At 35.7% G+C, this 22,758-nt stretch overlaps 1 protein-coding gene across 4 annotated transcripts in view; it reads left to right on the top strand.

The window, feature by feature from the left end:
- The window catches only part of TSPAN8 (tetraspanin 8), a 248,826-nt gene that overhangs the window by 47,394 nt on the left and 178,674 nt on the right, over window positions 1-22,758 (top strand). Inside the window, exon 2 of one of the 4 annotated variants that reach the window (XM_055095903.2) lies at window positions 14,522-14,586. The exons of 2 other annotated variants lie outside the window; for them this stretch is intronic. The gene's annotated coding sequence lies outside the window, so the exon portion shown is untranslated. Of the gene's footprint in view, window positions 1-14,360; window positions 14,587-22,758 lie in introns of those variants that run through there. One more of the 4 variants, XM_055095909.3, reaches the window with a different exon arrangement.

The following is a 22,758-nucleotide window of genomic DNA, read 5'->3' as shown; positions in this document are numbered from 1 at the left end:
GTTGGCTATTGTAATAACTGAAATGACTTCTTGCCTTGTGTCTCTGGTGTCATCAGTTTATTTCCCTCTTTTGCAAACTCCTCCTCAACATAATTATCATTTCCATAATCACTTACTTCCAGAAGAAACATAATCATTTATTTCTAGAAAAAATTTCCAATTATTTTAATAAAGGCCTAGAAGTTCTGCTGAAATCTGGCCCCCAGATATTTTTCTAGGTTCATTTGCCTCTGCAGTCTTGACACAGCCAGCCCTGTTAGACTATTTGTTCCCATTGGACACTCCCTGGGCCTCTTTTCTCTGTGTCTTTAATCATGCTCTGCTGTAAGTCTGTGTTCCTTTTCTTGATTATTCCCATTAAGAAATCCCATTTGCCACTTTATTTATTTATTTATTTATTTATTTATTTATTTATTTATGTGTTAATAATATTTTACTTAAGAGGAAGGGCAGTGCAAATGAGGAAGTCTTTATGCACTGAGGTTTGGGGTTCTATTAAACTTGTCACCCAAAGAGCGAACATAATACCCAATAGGTAGTTTTTCAGCCTTTGCCTACCTCCCTTTCTCCCCTCTCTGGTAGTCACCAGTGTCTGGTATTCCCATCTTTATGTCCATGTGTACCCATTGTTTAGCTCCCACTTATAACAGAACATGTGATGTTTGGTTTTCTGTTTTTTGTGTTAATTTACTTAGGATAATGGTCTCCAGCTGCATCCATGTTGCTGCAAAGAACATGATTTCATTCTTTTTTATGGCTGTGTAGTATTCCATGGTGTATCTGTACCACATTTTCTTTATCCAATCCACCATTGACGGGCACCTAGGTTAATTCCATGTCTTTGGTATTGTGAATAGTGCTGTGATAAACATACAAATGTGTGTGTCTTTTTGGTAGAATGATTTCTTTTCCTTTGGATATATACCCAGTAAATGGGATTGTTGGGTCGAATGACAGTTTTACTTTTAGTTCTTTGTGAAATCTTCAAACTGCTTTCCATGGGGGCTGAAATAATTTACATCCCCCACCCCCAACACTGAATAAGCATTCCCTTTTCTCTGCAACCTTTCCAACATCTGTTTCTTTTTGACTTTTTAATAGCCATTGTGTCTGGTGTGAGATGGTATCTCATTGTGGTTTTGATTTGCATCTCTGTGACCATTCGCCATTTTAGATCTAGCTTAAATGTCTACTATGAAGCCTCTGCATTCGGAGAACTCATGCTTCTTTCTCGATTTATTTAATTCTACCTGTGTTAGAATGGCTTTCTCCCTCACTGACTGAAAACTCTTTTCAGATCAGCTGCTTTACCTGTCCCTCTTCATAGTCTCCGTTAGCACCTCCAAGAGTACTGTCTTGAAGGAATACAATAAATATTCCTTAAAATAACTTATGTTGTATGTCTTGGGTTCAGAGAAAAGTGACCAGTGACCATTCTACATCATAGATGATAAATAATTATAAGAGTCACTCTTCTCCTATTCATACATTGCCATTCATATGCTATTTATGTTTAGAAAAGTGGTTAAGACTTGGGCTTTGATGTTAAGCAGATACAGGTTTAAGTTCTGTGTTTGCCATATGCTAGTTATGAAACTTTGGGTAAGTTATAAAATTTCTCTAAGCTTCAATTTATTTGTACATCAATTGGGGAATAACACTTTTTGTCTAATGTAGGATGATTGTGAGGACTGCTAAGTTATGAATGTAAAGTGCTTAGCACAGTGCTGGGCATATAGTAGGTTCTAATTAAAGCTATCTATTATTATACTTGTCATTGTTATTCTGAGCCTCTATGTAGTCAAGTGCAATCCTAAGATATCTTCATAACAAATATTAGGTGGAGAGCAAGCTTTTCATGTAACTCCTTTATGTCTTTGGAGATAAAGTAGATATGTCTCATGACACAAAATCTTTGGTTATATAATTTCTCTGTATGCCTATTATCAGTCTTGCCTTTTGTCTATGCAATTTTAAAAGAGCAAGACAAATAAGTATAAACATTAATTATGCTACAAAAATTGCTCCTCGTTAGTGATATAAAAACAAAACAGTTGTAACCTGATGTGAATTACAAAGATAACACAGTAAAGTCATCAATATTGTCCTCTTTACTTTCCTTTTGAACAACCATTGAAAGCTAAATTAATTTAGATTGCTGAAATATAATCTTGGCTACGGTTTTTGTCATCTTAAAGCCAGGAGTAAAATTGCAGTTTAATTGGCTTCTCTGATTTTGGCAATAAATGGTATAATAGATTTTACTTAGGAAATTTTGACCTTTTCAAAAAAATCAAGATTTGTTGTCTTACAACTTCTAAGAGTATTTAAACCCCAAAAGGGGGTGAGAAGAGAAAAAAGACAGAAAAAGAGAAAAATCATAAAAAAAGAATATATCGTGGCCAAGTATAATTTTTGAATAAGAAATTGGACTAAAGTGGTATTCGTGAGGTAATTTAAACTTCATGAAAGAAAACTGGCATCACAAATACAGCATTATTATCTGCATGTGTGTTTATGTGACATCCATAAATATGCTAGAAAAATTTAGAAACATATTTAGATAGATGTTATTAAACATGAGGGGTGTCAGGTTAATACTCAGAAGAATGCTGTATCCTGGAGTTTCTAAGGAAATCACAAAATTGTCTACCCACAGCCTCTCCTTTGCCCAGATATATACCTAAAATATTAAAAGATTGCTTACTTGGTTTCATTTAAAGTCTTTCCACAGGTAGAACCTGTTACTTGATCTCAATGATCTTTTCTGGGAAAAGAGCTTCTGCTTTCTGAAAATGTTAGCTCTTTTTTGGTCATCATTGGTATGTAGTTGCTATTTTTGCACCTCTCTTATCTAAGCAATATGGTCTACTGTTTCTTGTTTGTATGTGCATCTAGAATTTGCTATTCTAAAAGTAATGTATGTACATGAAAATAGTTAAAGCTATATATATGAAAGTAAAGTTTTTCTTTTTTTCATCCTGATCTAGCCCCTCAGAGAAAACTTTCTGGTTTCAGGAAGCTTTATTTTACTTTATTTTTTGGTTTTCAATTTTATTATAATACTTTGAATTTATTTTTTGTGGTACGATTGACATACAAAAAGCTGCTATATATGTTTAATGTATACTTCATGAATTTGGGGATGAGTATACACTTGTGACAGCATCACTATCATCAAGGCTGTAAGCATAGATATTAATATTATCTCCCAGAGTTTCTTTCCACTCCCTTTATTATTACTATTGTTTTCGATCTTCATTTTGGTAAAAACACTAACCATAAATCTTATGGTTAGCAAATTTTAAGTATACAATACAATATTGTTATATATATAGGCACTGCGTTGTATAGTAGATTTCCACAACTAATCATGCATAACTGAAACTTTGTACCTTTTAACCATTTCGTCCCTATTTCCCTCACCCCCCAGTCCCACCCAATGACCATTGTACACTCTGCTTCTATGATTCTATTTCAGAATAGTGGCTGAATATGGAATATATATATACAACAGAATATTATTTAACCTTGGAAAAGAAGGAAATCCTGCCTTTGTGACAACATGGATGGCCCTTTAGGGCATTATATTAAGTGAAATAAGCCAGACCAAAAAGATAAATACTGTACTATTTTACATACATGTGGAATCTAAAATGTGTTTCCATTTCTTGGCTATTATGAATAATGCTGTAATGAACATAGGAGTGCACATATCTCTTTGGGATCCTGATTTCAATTTCTCTGGATATAACACTCAAAACTGGGGTTGCTAAATCATATTGTAGTTATATTTTAACTTTTTGAGTAACACCCATTCTATTTTCCATAATGTCTGTACCAACTTACATTCTCACCAACAGTGTACAAGGATTTCCTTTTTTCCCACATCTTTCCTAACACTTGTTTTATGTTTTTGACAATAGCCATCCTAACAGGTGTGAGGTGATGTCTCACTGTGGTTTTGATTTGCATTTCCTTGATGCTTAATGATGTTGAGCATCTTTTCATGTACCTATTGCCCATTTGTATGTCTTTTTTGGAGAAATGTTTATTCAGGTCCTTTGTCAATTTTAAAAATTGGGTTGCTTGGTTTTCTGCTATGCAGTTGAAGGAGTTCCTTATATATTTTGGATATTAACTCTTTCTCAGATGTATGGCTTGCAAATATCTCCCACTTCGTAGATAGCCTTTTCCTTTTGCCATTTCTTTTGCTGTGCAGAAGCTTTTTAGTTTGATGTAATCTCACTTGCTTATCTTTGCTTTCATTGCCTGTGCTTTTGGGGACACATCTTAAAAAATCATTGCTAATACTAGTGTCTAGGAGCTTTATCCCTACGTTTTCTTTTAGGAGTTTTGTGCTTTCATGTCTTATATTTAAGTCTTTAACAGAGTTTTGTGTGTGGCATAAGATAAGCGTTCAATTTTATTTTTTTTCCATGTGGATACCCAGTTTTCCCTACACTATTTATGGAAGAGGCTATCCTTTCCCCAAGGTATATTCTTGGTGTTCTTATGAAAAATTACTTAACCGTGTATGTGTAGGTTTATTTCTGAGCTTTCTATTCTGTTCCACTGGTCCATGTGCCTGTTTTTATGCCAGTATCAAACTGTTTTGACTACTATGGCTTTGCAATATTATTTGAAATAAAGAAGTGTGATGCCTCTAGTTTTATTCTTTTTGCTTAAGATTCCTTTGGCCATTTGATGTCTTTTGGTATTCCATATAAATTTTAGGATTGTTTTTTCTATTTCTGTGAAATGCATTGAATCTGTAGATTGGAATTTTAATAGAGATTGCATTAAATCTATAGGATCACTTTGGGTAGTAGAGATATTTTAATAACATTAATTCTTCTAATCCATGAAAATGGGATATCTTTCTATTTATTTGTGCCTACTTTTATTAATGTTTTATAGATTTTAATGTACCAGTTTTCATCTCCTTAGTTAAATTTATTCCTAAAATTTTAATTCTTTTGATACTTATGTAAATATAATATTTTTGTCAATTTCTCTTTTGGATAGTTTATTGGCAGATATAGAAACACAGCAGATTTTTGTATGTTGATTTTGTATCCTGTAACTTTACTGAATTCATGTATTAGTTCTAACAGTTTTTTAATGGACACTTATAGTTTTCCATAAATAAGATTGTGTCAACTGCCAATAGAGACAGTTTTATTTCTTCCTTTCTGATTTGAGTGTCTTTTGTTCACTTTTTTTGCCTAGGTGCTCTGGCTAGAATTTCCAGTACTATCTTGAATAGAAGTGGCAAGAGTGGGCAATCTTGTCGTGTGCCTGATCTTGGAGGAAACACTTTCAGTTTTTACTATTGAGTATGGCATTCGATGTGGGCTTTTCATGTATAGCTGTGATTTTGTTTTGCCAATTTCCTTCTATTCCTGGATTTTGTTTTGTTAATTTCTCTTCTATTCCCTCTATTCCTCATTCTATTCCTGGCGAGTTTCCTTCTATTGGAGAGTTTTTTGTCATGAACATTTTTAAAATGGCCAACACTTCAAATTGTCCAACACTTTTTTTAAAATGTCCAACACTTAAAATTGTCCAACACTTTTTCTGCATCTCTTAAGACAATTGTGATTTTTAAATCCTTTGTTCTGTTAATGTGGTATGCACATTAATTGATTTTCATATGTTGAACCATCCTTTAATCCAAGGGATAAGTGCCACTTGATCATAATGTATTATCTTTTTAATGTGCAGTTGAAATTAGTTTGCTAGTATTTAGTGAGGATTTTTGCATCTGTATTCATCAAGGATATTAGGCCCTAATTTTCTTTTCTAGTCTACTTATCTGGCTTTGGTATCAGGGTAATGCTGGCCTCATAAAATGAGTTTGGAAGTATTCCCTCCTCTTCAGTATTTTAGAAGAGTTTGAGAGGGATTGGCATTAATTTTTTTAAAAAAAGTTTGGTAGAAATCAGTAGTGAACTTATTTGGTCCTAGGTTTTTCTTTGTTGGGAGATGTTTGATTACTGATTCAATCTCTTTACTCATATTGGTTTATTCACATTTTCCACTTCTTCAGATTTCAGTCTTGGTAGGTTCTTTGTGTCTAGAATTTTGTCCATTTCTTCTACTTATCCAACTTGTTGGCATTTAATTGTTTGTAGTAGTCTCTTATGAATCTTTTTATTTCTGTGGTATCAATTGTAATGTCTTCTGTTTTACTTGCAATTCTATGTATTTGATTTTTCTCTTCTTTTTCTTAATTTGGCTAAAGGTGTGTCAAATTTATCTTTTCTATCAGTTAACTCTTACTTTCACTGATTTTTTTCTATTGTGTTTCTAGTTTGTATTTTATTTTTTTTTCTGCTTTATTTGCTTCTTTCTGCTAACTTTGGTCTTAGTTTGCTCTTCTTTTTCTGGGTCCTTGAGAAGTAAAGTCTTTTTATTTGAGATTTTTTTTTTTTCTTAAGGGAGAAGTTTATCACTATAAACTTTCCTCTTAGAACTGTTTTGCTACCTCCCATACATTTTGGTAGGTTGCATTTACATTTTCCTTTGTTTCAATATTTTTTTTTGTTTCTCTTTTTTATTTCTTTTTTGACCCATTTGTTGTTCAGGAGTGTGTTGCTTAGTTTCCACATATTTGTAATTTTTCCAAATTTTCTCCTGTTATTGATTTCTAGTTTCATATCTATGTGGTCAGAAAAGATACTTGATATGATTGATATGATTTCAATGTTCTTAAATTTGTTACCACTTATTTTTTGGCCTAATATATGACCTATTCCGGAAAATATTTCATGTGCACTTGAAAATAATGTGTATTCTGTTGCTGTTGGATAGAATGTTCTTATGTATATGTCAGCGGCATTTGGCCTAAAGTGTAGTTGAAGTCCAATGTTTCCCTATTGATTTTCTGTCTGGATGATGCATCTGTTGTTGAAAGTGGCGTACTGAAGTCCTATATACAATTATTGTATTGCTGTCTATTTCTCTCTTCAGATCTACCAGTGTTTGCTTTATATATTTATGTGCCCTGATGTTGGTGAGATATATATATATATATATGTATATGTGTGTGTGTATATATATATATATATACACACACACACACACACCAATGCTATACCTCTTGGTGAATTGATTTCTTTATCATTATATAGTGACTATATTTTGTCTCTTGTGACAGTTTTTGACTTCAGGTCTATTTTGCCTAATGTAAGTATAGCTACCCCTGCTCTCTTTTGGTTACCATTGGCAAGGAATATACATTTTAATCTCTTCATTTCAGCATATGGTGTCATTAAAACTAAAGTGAGCCTTTTTTTAAGGCAGCATATAGTTTGATATTTAAAAAAAATTTAACCTATTCAGTTACTCTATTTCTTCAGATTGGTCAATTTAACCTTAAAGTAATTATTGCTAGAGAGGACTTACTATTGCCATTTAAAAAAATTGTTTTCTGATAGTTTTGTAGTTCCTTTGTTCTTTTCTTCTTCTCTTGCTGTCTATCTTTGTGATTTGATTTTTTTTTTGTAGCGGTAGCTTTTATTCCTTTCTTTTAATCCTTCATGTATCTACTACAGGTTTTTGTTTCTTTGTAAGTACCACAAGGCTTACATAAAACCTCTTATAGTTACAGTAATCTATTTGAAGCTGATATCAATTTAATTTTGATTACATACAAAAATTCTACATGTTTATTCCCTCCTTCACATGTTATATTATTGCTGTCACAACTTACATCTTTTTATATTATGCACTCATTAACAAATTATTCCACCTATGGTTATTTCAATATTTATGACTTTAAACTTTTACACTAGAGCTAACAGTGATTTTCACACCACCATTTCAGTATTAGAGTATTGTGAATTTAACCGTATATTTACTTATGCTGGTGATTTTCATACCTTCATATGCCTTCATGTTGTTAGCATTCTTTTATTTCAACTTGAAGGATTCCCTTCAGCATTTTCTATAAGGTGGATCTGGTGGTGATGAACTTCACCAGCTTTTGTTTGTCTGGGAAACTCTATCTCTCCATTTCTGAAGGATAGATTTGCTGGGTTTATTATTCTTAGTTAGCAGGAGTTTTGTTTTGTTTGTTTGTTTGTTTTTTCACTTTGAAGGTATCTATCCACTTTCTCCTGGCCTTCAGCATTTCTCTTGAGAAATCTGCTGACAGCCTTATGTGGGTTTCCTTATATGTGACAAGTCACTTTTTTCTTGCTTCTTTCCAAATTCTCTCTTTATCTTTGACTTTTGACAATTTGATTGTGATGTGTCTCTGTGAAGACCTCTTTATGCTCAACCTATTGGAATTCTTTAGGCCTCTTGGATCTAGATGTTCAATTCCCTCTTCAGACTTGGAAATTTTCTGTCATTATTTCTTCAAATAAGATTTCTGCCTCTTTTCCTTTCTCTGCTCCTCTGGAATTCCATGATGTGTAGGTTTGTTTGCTTGATGGTGTCTTACATGTCCCATAAGCTTTCTTCATTCTTTTCCATTCTTTTTTCTTTTTGTTTCCCTGACTGGATAATTTCAAATAATTTGCTTTGAGTTTCCTTATTCTTTTTTCTGTTGGATTGAGTCTGCTGTTGAAGCTTTCTATTGAATTTTTTATTTCAGACATATTCTTCAGCTCCAGAATTTCTATTTTTTTAAAAAATGGTGTCTATCTCTTTGTTGAACTTCCCATTTTGTTATTGTATTGTTTCCATGACATTGTTTCATTGTAGCTCACTGAGCTTTTTTAAGACTTTTTTTTTTTTTTTTAATTCTTTGTCAGGCAGTTCAGAATCTTTATTTCTTTGGAGATAGCCACTGGAGTTTTACTTTGTTTCTTTGATGGTGCTGTATTTTCTTAATTCTTTGTGTTCCTTGAAGCCTTGCCTTGCTGTCCTAACATTTGAAGAAGCAATCACCTTTTCCTGTCTTTACTGGCTGGCTTCTGGATAGAAGGATCTTCCACAGTGAACTTGGCCTGAGATTCCAGTGATCTCTCAGACTTCTATCAATGCACCCACTCCATTTCTCTTGTTCCATCTTAAGTGGTATGTCTTAGGATTGTATGCCTTCTTTTGATCCTGTAAGGCCAGACTTGCTGCTGAGAGCCTTCTGTTTTCCCTAGGGCAGTGCCCTGAGGCATTCCTTAGGTCAGTGCCCTGAGGTTGTATCCTTTCTCCAAAACTAGCAGAGTCAAGCTGGTGGCTAAGATCTGCCCCTGCTGTTGATATTTGTGTGCTCTCTCTGGGACTTTGCATGGGTTGCAATGAAGATGCACAGGGTGCCACCCATGGGTGTTTGAAGGACATATATCAGTTAGTGGGAGATGTCTTCAGGTGAGGTTTCCTGCAGGGTTCATGGGCAGGCCTCTTGGTAGAGGCAGTTAGCAAGTTTGCAGGATGTGTGGCTGCATGTTAAAATCTGTGCACCAGTTGCTGTGTGCTTCTGTCTCTTCTCTGGGCTCCTAGCTGTCCCTAGATGATTTAGCTGTACTGATCTCCTCACTGTTCTTGTGGGCAGCATAGAAGTGGGCCTCTTGGTCAACTACATCCCACAAGGCCAAGGAGGGTGAGTGCTCACCACACTCTCACTTTTTCCCATGGGAATATTGTGGTCAAAGGGGTCCTGTCTCAGTATCAAGTTGTGTTGCTTTTGGAATAGGATAACAATAGTAAAGTAAAAATGCTCTTCATGGGTGGTTGCCAACATCAGAGTTTCTGAGGAGAGGTGGTTTGGAACCTCCTATTCCAGCATCTTGCTGATGTCACTCCCATCAGGACTCTTTTAGATTCTAAGAAATTATTGAAGAACCCAAAAAGCTTTTGCTAATTTATCAATATACATCATATGAGAAATTTAAACTAAAAAATTATAAAATATTAATAAAAAACCATAACACACTAGTTACCTATTAACATTGAAAACCATAATTTACTAAAATGTATTTTAAAATGTCAGTCATAATTAGAAGAGTGGCATTCTTTTGTATTTTTGCACATCTCTTTAATGCCTGATTAATAAAAGATAGTAGGCTTCAATCTGTTGAGATATCATACATCATGTAGCCTGTAGAATCCTCCACTGTACAATGATGTCAAAGTGACAAATAAAAAGGCAAATATAATCAAAATGATATTATTATAAAAATAGTTTTGACTTTGTCTGGGGTCCTAGGCTGTACTTGGAGAATTGCAGCCTCAAACAAAATTATGTTTGACCATTTCTGGGTTTGACTTCTCTTTCACATGTTAAATAATATGCTTACACCTCTAGTTAGTTATCTTCTAGTTAAATTTGTGTCTAATCACTCCCTTCTCTGACTATTTTTCATTCATTTCTTCTTTCCTGATTTTTATTTTTGGTACTTGTACTGGCTATCTTTATAACTTTAAATAATACCTTTACATTGTCTCCTGGGGAATGTCAGAACATTTTCTTTACTTCCAATTATATAAAATGAGAACTTTATTAGACTTTAGTTTGCTTATATATTCATCTCCATTTCTCTTTCCCCTCTTCTCTTTCAAAATCTGCCAACAGTACCCTCAATTTACATGGTCAGATTTTCCAACAGTTACATTCTTTCCCTTTACTAAAATTATGGCTTCCATGCTTTGTCTATAAATTGAACTTAAAATGGAAAATAAGAAGAAGCACTTAAATTGTGATGATTATGTAAATATTTCTACATGTAAAAATTCAGAAAAATAAATAACATTTTACATCTTTAAATCTGTATTGTTTGGAGGAAGATGTTCCAAGCATGAAAGTCAAATAAATTCTCTTTTCTCAGTTGCCTGTTGCTGTAAACAATGACATTTTAATATGTTTCTTACTTAGATCCAAATTTTCTTGTGTAATTTTTGTTCTTCTTAGAGTTTGTAATGCCTTTTGTGTATTGGTATGTGTGTATGCATGTATGTGTGTGTTTATAGGAGGAATGGGGGCCTTAAAAGTAACTATATGCCTAAGATAATTCAAGTTCTTAATTGTACTATTTGTTGGATGCACGGATATGCATCCTAGTCCTGCTGCAGAAGCATTATTATGGATTCTCTTGGATTTTATGTCTTCCCTTTTGTGGTTTCCATTTTAGTTTAGCTGTAGTGCATTAAGTAACTTTTTTTTTTTTTTTTTTTGAGACGGAGTTTCACTCTTGTTGCCCAGGTTGGAGTGCAATGGCATGATCTCAGCTCACCGCAACCTCTGCCTTCCAGGTTCAAGCAATTCTCCTGCCTCAGCCTTCCGAGTAGCTGAGATTACAGGCATGCGCCACTATGCCCAGCTAATTTTATATTTTTAGTAGAGACGGGGTTCCACTATTTTGGTCTTGAACTCCTGACTTCAGGTGATCTGCCTGCCTCAGCCTCCCAAAGTGCTGGGATTACAGCTGTGAGCCACTATGACTGGCCCAAGTAACTTTTTATAGAAAGGAATATGAATTTGCTCATTATTTGTATGTACAATAATGTCTTTATAATTTTTTCATATTTTGACTGAAACTTTGGCTAGATACAGAATTCTAAGTTGAAAATAATTTCCTGTAATATTCATAAAGACATTGTTTCAGTAGTATACAATATTCAGTGTGGCTAATGAGAAATGTGTTATGAATCTGATTTTTGCTTCCTTGTAGTCAACTTCTTTGTGGATACTTTTTGGCTATTTCTTTTCTTGCTGTTCTGAATTTTGTAAGTATGAGCCAATATGTGGGTATTATTATTATTGTTATTATTATTATTAGTTTTTAGATGAAGTCTTGCTCTGTCTTCCAAGCTGGAGTGCAGTGGCACAGATCTCGCCTCACTGCAACCTCTGACCCCCAGATTCAAGTGATTCTCCTGCCTCAGCCTCCTGAGTAGCAGAGATTACAGGCAGGCGCTGCCACGCCCGGCTAATTTTTGTATTTTTAGTAGAGACGGGGTTTCACCATATTGATCAGGCTGGTCTTAAACTCCTGACCTCATGATCTGCCTGCCTCAGCCTCCCAAAGTGATGGGATTACAGGCATGAGCCACCGCTGATGCGGGTATTATTTTATTTATTCTGCTCTTCAAACAGTGAGACCTTTCAATTTGAATACCTGTTTTTAGTTTTCACAAAGTTTATGCTGTTAACTCTTTCATTATTTCCTTTGCTTTGTTTTCCTTTTCCTTTTTCTTTTTCTGGAACTCTTATTAAGTAGATATTGGACATCCTTGATTTTTTCTTTGTGTCTTTTTGTTTTCCTCTGATTTTTAAAATAATTATGCCTTTTATATTTACTGGGAGATGGCCTTAAATGTTTTATTCCAACTTTCTTTTGCAAGTTTTATTTTGGCTGTCACATTATTATTTTCCAAGAACTTTTTCTTTCTTTCTCATTACTCCTTTATGAGATTTCTAAAAATGTGTTTCAAAATCTCTTCCAATATCTTTAGTAACATTGATTTAAAATTCTCTTCATTGAAGTGAAATTATTTTTGTTTCCTTTGGGTTCAGTTCTACTTGGTTGTCTTTGTCCTTCTCCTTGGTTTTGATGGGTTTTCTTAAATGTCTGATAGTTCTGGGTTTTATATTCGTATTTGTGAATGAAGAATTAGGTTCATTCATATAGATTACTGCTTTGTTGTTTACCTGACTTTACTAGCCTATGTCCTGAATGAGAGAGTTTACTGAGCTCAGTGTAGTGTAGACAGCTTGCTGGCCATTTGACTTTACTGCAGGCTTGGGACAGGAAGGCAGAATCCTCTACTCCCACCTCCACAAGACTTGCCAAAACAATGAGGACTCTATTATGTGGCTTTAGTGCCCTCCTTGAAAGCCAGAGTTCCTCTGAGGCAGTGTGTCAATCTGTTTTGGGCTTCTTTGACAGAATACCTAAGATTCGGTAATTTACAATGAACAAAAATTTATTTGCTCACAGTTCTAGAGTCTGGAAAGTCCAATATCAAGGCACTGGCAGGTTTGGTGATTCCGATGCCAAGATGATGCTGAGGAGAGGAAGGCTTTGTCTTCACATTGGCAGAAGGTAGAAGGGCAAAGAGACAAAAGGGGACCAAACATGTCTTTTTAGAATGGCAGTAATCTCACCCATGAGGTAGGAACGCTTATGGCCTAATCACTTCTCAAAGGTCCCACCTCTTAATACTGTTGAAATGAAATTTCAACATGAGTTTTGGAGGGGACAACCACTCAAACCATAGCAGGCAGATAGCTCGATTACTTCACATAATTTTTCTGCTTTAAACTTGGGTGCACATGAGAGGTTGGAAAAGTCAGTCAATGCAGGTTTTCTGCCAACAATTCTTCAACCAGTCACCATTTTTCTTCTTATTTATATTTCCTGTTAATTTTTACTCCTGTTCTCTCTTTAACTGCTGCCTGGGGTTGGGATGAGGCTGCAAATAGAGCAATGAGGAACTGCTTTCTCCTCTACTGATGTCTTCTCTTATGGATCCCAGGGTTGTAATGACAGGTGTTTAGTAAATGTTGGCTTGAGTTAAACAAGACATTCATTAGTTTACTCTTTAGTCTGGTTCAAATAACAGGTCTTGCCAATTCTTGTGCTTTACTTATACCCTGAAAAGACAGCATTTGAGTCTCATGACAATGGGAATCTCATGTAGGCAAGCTTGTTTAATTGTTTAACTGAGGAATTAATTGGTGAAACATCCTGCCGAAGTATTCTTAAGTGGCCTGCTCTTTATGTTTCAAATGTTATCTTAGGAAACCTGACCCACAGACCTGTAACTTTGCCTCAAGTTGAGAGAGGTGCGGACTCATCTGAAGCTCCAAAAGGAGTCCTTTGGAATATAAGCTGTGCTTCTGGACAGAGAGAAAAAACCCTGCATATTAATTAAAATGAAACAATTTGATTTGATGAATGCATGTGCTTATATTTTTATAGTAGCCTTCTAACATGACCCTCCCCATGATGTACATAAGTCTTTATGAACAAAACATGAATGTTTGCCAAATGATATTTTTAGGAAGCATTTAATGAGTGCCAGTATGCCTATAGGACACTGAAAGAAGCAAAACAAATGTTGCATTTCATTGATGTCAGCAATAGCTTGTAAACCTCAGACATGATTTCACACCCAGAGATTGCTCCACTGCCCAGAATGAAAAACCATTTCAAGGGAACTCCTGGCACCACTTTTAAGAGCACTTCGTGAATGGCCACACCATAGCCTTCGTGTAAAGGGCAGTGAAACAGCAGCTGGTGAGTACATAAGCCTCTCGCCTCGGGAGGTCTGAGCTCATAATCAGACTTGCTTTGGCCACAAGGAAAAGTTTACTTCATTCCTTCTTGTTCCTACTTAGCCTCATTAGAAAACCACCATACCATTTAGCTTGGTTTGCTCGGTTGGCAGTGTCTGTTGAAGAGGAGGCCAGAGGTTGGGTAAACAGGGCCTGGCTGAGGTGTGTTGGCTCTACTGAGTGGATTTCTGCCTGCCACCTGCCTGGGCTTGAGCTTTCTTTAGGCCAAGCACTATTAATCCTTCTCTGTCTTGAACACTAAATCCATGTCAAACTTTTTCTGTTTTAATTTAGAGCTAATTCATGAGGTATTTGCCCTTCTGAAGTTGGAATCTGTAATGATTTAAAACATGAGACTGGTAAGTACAACTGTTGGACTGGGATGGGGTCCTAGTTTTGAAAACATTTTGTTTTCATTGCACCAGGGTGTTCTTGGCCTCCCAGCTATTAGTGTATTACTGTCACCTTTTGTAAGTTGGAAGTGAGGTGTGAACATTTAAGGTTTTCCACATGAGACATTTGAAAATAATGGCAAAAGTAAAAATGGAAGGCTTGAGAAATATTGACAAGTTTTACACTTTCTACATCATTAATTTTAAGGAACTTCTTTATCCAATAACAGTATAAATCCAGCAGATTTGAGAGTTGAGACAGAAACTTCCCACATGGGGCCAGGCACGGTGGCTCATGCCTGTAATCCCAGCACTTTGGGAGGCCGAGGTGGGTGGATCACGAGGTCAGGAGATCGAGAGCATCCTGGCTAGCACGGTGAAACCCTGTCTCTACTAAAAAATACAAAAAATTAGCCAGGCATGGTGGTGGGCACCTGTAGTCCCAGCTACTCGGTAGGCTGAGGCAGAAGAATGGCGTGAACTGGGGAGGCGGAGCCGGCAGTGAGCGGAGGCCACGCCACTGCACTCCAGCCTGGGCAACAGAGCAAGACTCCATCTCAAAAAAAAAAAAAAAAAAAAAAAAGAAAGAAAGAAAGAAAAGAAAAAGAAACTTCCCACACAGGCTTTCCTGCTGCTCCACACCAGAGCACCTGCTCAAGCCAAAGCAGGATTTTCTTTCTTTTGGCTATCATGAACCACACTATCCTCTCTTGGCTTTGCCCAATGTGACTGCTGCTTTGGAACATAGCACACTGGCCCTTTTAGTTTTAAAAGAAACTGCAAACTAGCTTTAAACTTCCTAAGCTATTTATAAGAACATAAAAATCTCGTGTTATGTAGGTATACATGTGCCATGGTGGTTTGCTGCAACAATCAACCTGTCATCTAGGTTTTAAGTCCTGCATGCATTAGGTATTTGTCCTAATACTCTCCCTCTGCGCATGTATCCTGGAACATAAAGTAAAATTTAAAAAATTGAAAAAATACTCCTCTGAAAACAGTGTAATAAATTAGGCATTGTCATGAATTCAGACCAAAGAACAGTGGGAAGGAATCTTTTCTAAATTTGGGGGAAAATATTCAAAAATAAGTAATAGGAGCTGATTATCCCTTGACAGACAAGTTTTTAGGTGAGGTGTAAATGACCCACTGTTCACTTGATGGCTGCCCCAATTCTGCCATCTGAGGAGACCGAGCAGAAACATTTAAGAAGCAGAGACTGTCTGAAGACAAAAAATCTCACGCTCATTCTAACTGAGAGGACACAGAATGTCTGAGGCTATATTCTGTCATCTATTAGAAGCAAAGAAGTAAGAGTATACAGTACGTTTCTACCGGCAATCTAAAAGACAACAGTGTTTCTGGAGAGGCTTTGATTCTGCTTCTGAATGGTATTTTCAATACCTCACAGCAGAGTAGAGGATGCAAGGGAAAAAATCAGAGTTCAGCTCAAGTCTCCCTTCCTTCATTAAGCCTTTTATCCTCAGGGAATAGCATTTATTTAGCAGGTATTGGTGTAAGTTTTGGAGATACAGTGACAAATAAAGAAAAGGATTTTAGCTTTCAAGGAGCTTACATTTTAGTAAAAGAGACAGCCTGTATGTTCATAATGAGAACTGTGAAGAGGCTGAGTTTCACCCTACTTGCAAAGCCTTCAACAGTTTCATGAATGCTGTTACAATAGATGAGACTTCTGGGTCAGAAATGAAGGAAATTATTACTAACAGCAATAGCAGTTGCCAGAGAGTCAGCATTTATGTGCAGGTTCCCTTAACTCCAGTCCCACAGAGTGACTAGGAAGAGGGCCAGAGGATACTCACAAAAGCTGGAGAGGAACTTTAAGTTTAGGAGCCTAAATCCTTAATGGGCAGTAAGCATGCCTTTCCTTCGATTTGGTGGGAAACATTACCTTTATTATGCTGGACAGTGAGCATGCCTGCCCTTTTCACCAAAGGGAGGCATTATCTGTATCTTCCAAGTCTGTTCACCATACAAACTCCTTGAAAAGGTAGTTTTGAATAAAGATCAGTCAATGACTCATTTGCAAGACATGCAGAAACACGAGAGACCCATGGAGAATTCTTTTCCAACAGTTCAAAGTGATGGCCTGATTTGTCAGAGTAAAGACAGCTCTGCTTATAGGGGTAAGTAGTAGTTTTTCACATGCTGCCTCCTGGGATTTATGGATGTGACTACAATACCCAAAGGGGCATATCTTCAGTTGGGACAGAGGAGCAGGGCTGAGCCAAAGAAACTTGCAGTGTGATGATTCTGTTGGCAGCGCCCAGAAAACTTCACAGTCCTATGACAGCATGAAATGTTAGCTATGCAACTCATGGTCAGAAGTGTGGGGCTGCAGGTGTCAGTCAGCCAGCTACCAATGTGTCCAGGCATCTAGCCAGGAGGGGGCTGAGGGACTTGGAGGAGAGATGAGAGCCAGTCATGGAATAATTGCATTTAAAAACAAAAATACAAAACCAAAAATATCCCATTGTTTTTGCAGTGAATTAGCCCAAATAAGTGTCACCTGTTGGCCAGGATTTCTTTTACTTTAGCCTGATATATAAGAATTTAGAAACAGCCATATGAATTTATTGAAAGTTGGTAAAAACAAAATGTGCTTCTGAGCTGTCTGCCATTTCAGCCTTAGTTAATTTTTATGGGTGATCTTTAAACTCCTAGAAAACAAATGTATAATAGAAATGCTAACATAGACACAGACTTGACCGTAAAAAGATGCAGTGGAAGCTGATATAGACATCATGGAATTTTGTAGGAAGAATTTCATAACAGAGCATTTGGTTTAATAATAAAGTTGAAACTTAGTAACAAAATGAAGTAAAAATAAGAAAAAAATTTATTACTGGTGGGAGGGTTTTATAAAATAAAGTGTCTCTTAGAAACCCAGGAATACACGGAATGTATCTCTTGAAATGCTTATTGTATGTATGTCTGGTGTAACAAATTGACTTAAGGCAAATTGTCTTTGAATTCTTAGACCCGTGGTCTGGATTCCTCCTCACTAATAGTGTTAACAAAATAGTAGTTGTGTAACTTATTTTCTAGGCTGCTTAGAAGAGAAGCTACTGTGCATTTTATTAGTCTTTTTTTAAAATTTTAATTTAATTTAATTTAATTTTTATATATATATTTATAATACTTTAAGTTCTAGGGTACATGTGCACAATGTGCAGGTTTGTTACATACGTATACATGTGCCGTGTTGGTGTGCTGCACCCATTAACTCCTCATTTACATTAGGTATATCTCCTAATGCTATCCCTCCCCCCTCCCCCCACCCCACAACAGGCCCCGGTGTTTGATGTTCCCCTTCCTGTGTCCAAGTGTTCTCATTGTTCAATTCCCACCTATGAGTGAGAACATGCAGTGTTTGGTTTTCTGTCCTTGCAATACTTTGCTGAGAATGATGGTTTCCAACTTCATCCATGTCCCTACAAAGGACATGAACTCATCATTTTTTATGGCTGCATAGTATTCCATGGTGTATATGTGCCACATTTTCTTAATCCAGTCTATCATTGTTGGACATTTGGGTTGGTTTCAAGTCTTTGCTATTGTGAATAGTGCCACAATAAACATACGTGTGCATGTGTCTTTATAGCAGCATGATTTATAATCCTTTGGGTATATACCCAGTAATGGGATGGCAGGGTCAAATGGTATTTCTAGTTCTAGATACTTGAGGAATTGCCACACTGACTTCCACAATGGTTGAACTAGTTTACAGTCCCACCAACAGTGTAAAAGTGTTCCTATTTCTCCACATCGTCTCCAGCACCTGTTGTTTCCTGACTTTTTAATGATCGCCATTCTAACTGGCGTGAGATGGTATCTCATTGTGGTTTTGATTTCCATTTCTCTGATGGCCAAAAAAAGAGCCCGCATTGCCAAGTCAATCCTAAGCCAAAAGAACAAAGCTGGAGGCATCACACTACCTGACTTCAAACTATACTACAAGGCTACAGTAACCAAAACAGCATGATACTGGTACCAAAACAGAGATATAGACCAATGGAACAGAACAGAGCCCTCAGAAATAATACCACACATCTACAACTATCTGATCTTTGACAAACCTGACAAAAAGAAGAAATGGGAAAGGATTCCCTATTTAACAAACGGTGCTGGGAAAACTGGCTAGCCATATGTAGAAAGCTGAGACTGGATCCCTTCCTTACACCTTATACAAAAATTAATTCAAGATGGATTAAAGACTTAAATGTTAGACCTAAAACCATAAAAACCCTAGAAGAAAACCTAGGCAATACCATTCAGGACATAGGCATGGGCAAGGACTTCATGTCTAAAACACCAAAAGCAATGGCAACAAAAGCCAAAATTGACAAATGGGATCTAATTAAACTAAAGAGCTTCTGCATAGCAAAAGAAACCACCATCAGAGTGAACAGGCAACCTACAGAATGGGAGAAAATTTTTGCAATCTACTCATCTGACAAACAGCTAATATCCAGAATCTACAAAGAACTCAAACAAATTTACAAGAAAAAAACAAACAACCCCATTGACAAGTGGGCGAAGGATATAAACAGACACTTCTCAAATGAAGACATTTATGCAGCCAAGAGACACATGAAAAAATGCTCATTGTATTAGTCTTATTCAATTTTTAATTTTAATCCCCTTCCTCTGCATACACTTTCCCCAAGCTTGCCATATGTATGCTGGAAAAGAGTATTTGTTTTTGAAATTTTCACGCAAAACTTTGCATAATTGTTGTGTGTGACCTCATGTAGTTCTAACGATTGCACATCACAGAGTAATTATTATCTCCTTTTACAGATGGAGAAACTGAGAAGGAGAGAACTTCACGAATTGCCTATAGTCATATAGTGAGGGACAGTGCAAAACAATAGATTGTCAAAAAGATACTATGATCTGGTTCCCTCTGAAATAATATTGTTATGTAAACAGCTTATTTACTTGATGGGATGACAACTTCTGGCTTCAATTACTCTTATAATTTTATAGGAGCTATGTCCATTTAATGAAGTTATCTCCATTTAAAACTAATACAAATATGTTAGTAAACAAACCAATAACACACACAGATATGCACACATGCAAATACAAAAAGTGTTTTCTGTGGTTTAGTTTTGTAAGAGGCCACATTAAACCAGTTCTGCCAATGCCTCATAAAGGAAGGAAGGGAGGAAATTAAAGGAGAGAAGAATGCCAGGCAATGCCTGAGATTCTTTTGTGGACCTTAACTTCTGGCTTATGAAAATGTCAGACATAGAGAGAGAACTGCTGGAAGATTTGAGATTCAGACAGTGACTTTCCATTTAAAGGAATTACACAGTCTATTTTGTGAAAAAAGTAGGGAAACATTAAAAAGTTTATTTATTCAATAAATATAGTTTTAGAAAGCAAATGTTTTTGTTAAGGAGATAAATTTAACAATTCAAGACCTATTAAATGTATCCAACAATTATATCCCATACAGTGTTCAGTTGCTTCCCTTTCCAGTTTAAAAAATAATTTTTAGGGCTAATTTTGTAGTAAAGATAATGGAAACTGACATTTTTGTGGTGAAGAAAGCTTCACCATCAAATGGGTATTGTGTTCAGCAGTAACTTAGCAAATCGAATTAGGAAACTGTGTTTGTATTAATGTAAGCATAGATATTTAAGTCTTTATAGTAAAGAAACTTGAGGTCAAAAGGGATATAATATAACAGCTATAACCCTTCTTATACACAGAGAATAATGACAGTCATAAAATGCAAAATAGTAGGAGACCATAGAGACCCATTCAGCTTATGCTCTGTTTCTGATAATAATAACAAAAGTTATATCAGCCAAATTTGTTGTTTTCTGCCATGCTTGTGGTAAACTTTTAAATAAAAGTCCCCCTCACCCTTCACTTCTCCCTTCACATGCAGACACAGAGAAATGTGAAAGGAATAATTTGCTTCCCCCTGAACTTGTTCTTGGAAAAGTTAGAAGTAGATTGAAATTTAATAAGGCTTATAGGATTTACCAAAGTTCACAAACACTATTATGGCTATTTGTGTGGTTCCCTGCTCCCAGATATATAACTTGCCAGGTACACAAGAGCTTAAAATTTCACCAATACATTTATTACTTTGAGTTTTTTGTGCCTTGGGTCATTCAGAATCTGTCTGTAAGGGATAACATGCAGCAAAGGATCTGACACATTGTGAGTGCATAATAAATGTTTTTGAATGGTGGCTTTATTACCTACTTATGGGGGTCAGTTGACAGTCAAGTGAGGTCACCTTAGATCCTCAGTTAAGACAAAGAGAGCATACAGAGAGTACCACAGAGGCTGGGAGTGAGGGTATGGCAAATGAAAGGGAGGACCAAACAACCACTGTTTAGTTTATTGATTTGTTGAAGCTTTGTCTTTCCCATAAATAATATGCTAGACTTATTTTTTTAATCTTCCTTTTACTTTTTCTCCTTTATTGTCTTTCCTCTTTCAGATCCTACTTTCCTTCTCCCTTCTTTTCTTTCCCATCTGTCTAGTCTCAAAATGGATTTAAGGTAGTACTAGAAGTCAGCGTTATAAGAATTATAGGTAATATGAAACATAAGTAACTTGTACATATGCCAGATTAGAATTATTTTAATCAGCTGTATATCAAGTCAATAATTTCTCATCTATATATTCCTATATATTTCCTGTGTCTTTACCATATTTTAGGATATTTGGGGCCATTAAACACATTTTAAAATATTGTGCGTTTTACTCTTTAAATTCACAGAGGAGCAGCCAACTTATCTTGCCATCTTTGTTTGTTTTTTAATTTCGGTGGTTAGCATTAAATAAATCTTGATTGATTGTCAAAGGGGGTGAGATTATGACTTAATATCTGAAATTAAAAGACAAAGCTGAGCTGATTGCTTATAGCAAGGGAGAACTATTTAATTCAGACACAGTCTCCTGGAGAAGAGTAGATTACTGATTATATACAAGGTTTTTGGACAGCATGGGGCTCAAGGATTAGCACATTTTAAGAGGCATAAGTAGATTGACATAATCTGTTCAAGCATGATTATTCAGTTTAGATTTTTGTTGATTGGTTGGCATTCAGAGGCATGTTTTTTAGAGTGAGTCTGTTCCTTACTGGTTGACTTTCAGAAGTGAGGGATGGCTATGGATTGATTGGCTTTAAAAAGCATGTTAATTGAGGCAAAATTGCCATTAATCAATTGGATGGATTTAAAAGTTGTTCTTAGGACTACTTGCTATGATGGCTAAAGAACAATCACTCTTTTTCCAAAGATTGTATCAATATTTGTATTCTAACTTCTTATCCAGATAAAGCAGCAGGAAGATTGCAAAAGTATTCACTACTGTTGTTTATTTTAATGAAGATGAGGTTTCATTTTTAATCAGCATGATTTCATCCTGTTTTCGTTAGTGAATCATTTGTTGGACCATCTATTTGAAAAGCAGCTATGCAGAAGCTTTCAAGGCAATGAACAACAATTATTGAATAACTGTGACAAGAACAAGTTTAAGTATTATAAGTAGGGCCTAGAAGACACTATAGAACCATGGCAAAAGATTTCTCAGGCCTGATCAAGAAGATAATACTTCCCCAAGTCTGTTTTAGAAGGCCAGGATGCCTTTTCTTTTAGCTTAGATTATTCCACCTCACCTATAATAAATAACATGAAGTGGAAACATGTTGTACCAACCCCCAGTTGGCCAAAATAACTAAATAAAATCCAAGGTTACCTGATTGGGTTAAGAAATTGAACTAGTCTATTGTGCCATCCTTGCCTGGGTTGATTTCTTACTATGTCAGGGAAGAAAAAAAATATTTTTGATTACTATAACAAGTTATCTATCTCATATGAATGGGATCTTTAAGAGAGTTATTATTTATCTCCTCATTTTATTTGATATATTTTATTATTAAAAATATATCAGGTACCTTCCTGGATTTCTGATTTATGAACAAAGAAAAACATGTAATATTAGATATAATAAAGAAAATATAATTATAGATGTCATTGATATTAACAGAATTTTAAGAAATTATGTGGAACTGTCTGGTTATAAATTAGAAAGAAAAAGTTTTATCAAGCAAAATATAAATGCTAGATTTTACCATATAAAAGAGAA

This window comes from Pan paniscus, chromosome 10, assembly GCF_029289425.2.
Source record: "Pan paniscus chromosome 10, NHGRI_mPanPan1-v2.0_pri, whole genome shotgun sequence".
NCBI classification, from domain to species: domain Eukaryota; kingdom Metazoa; phylum Chordata; class Mammalia; order Primates; family Hominidae; genus Pan; species Pan paniscus.
This window is presented reverse-complemented; position numbering and strand designations above follow the sequence as displayed.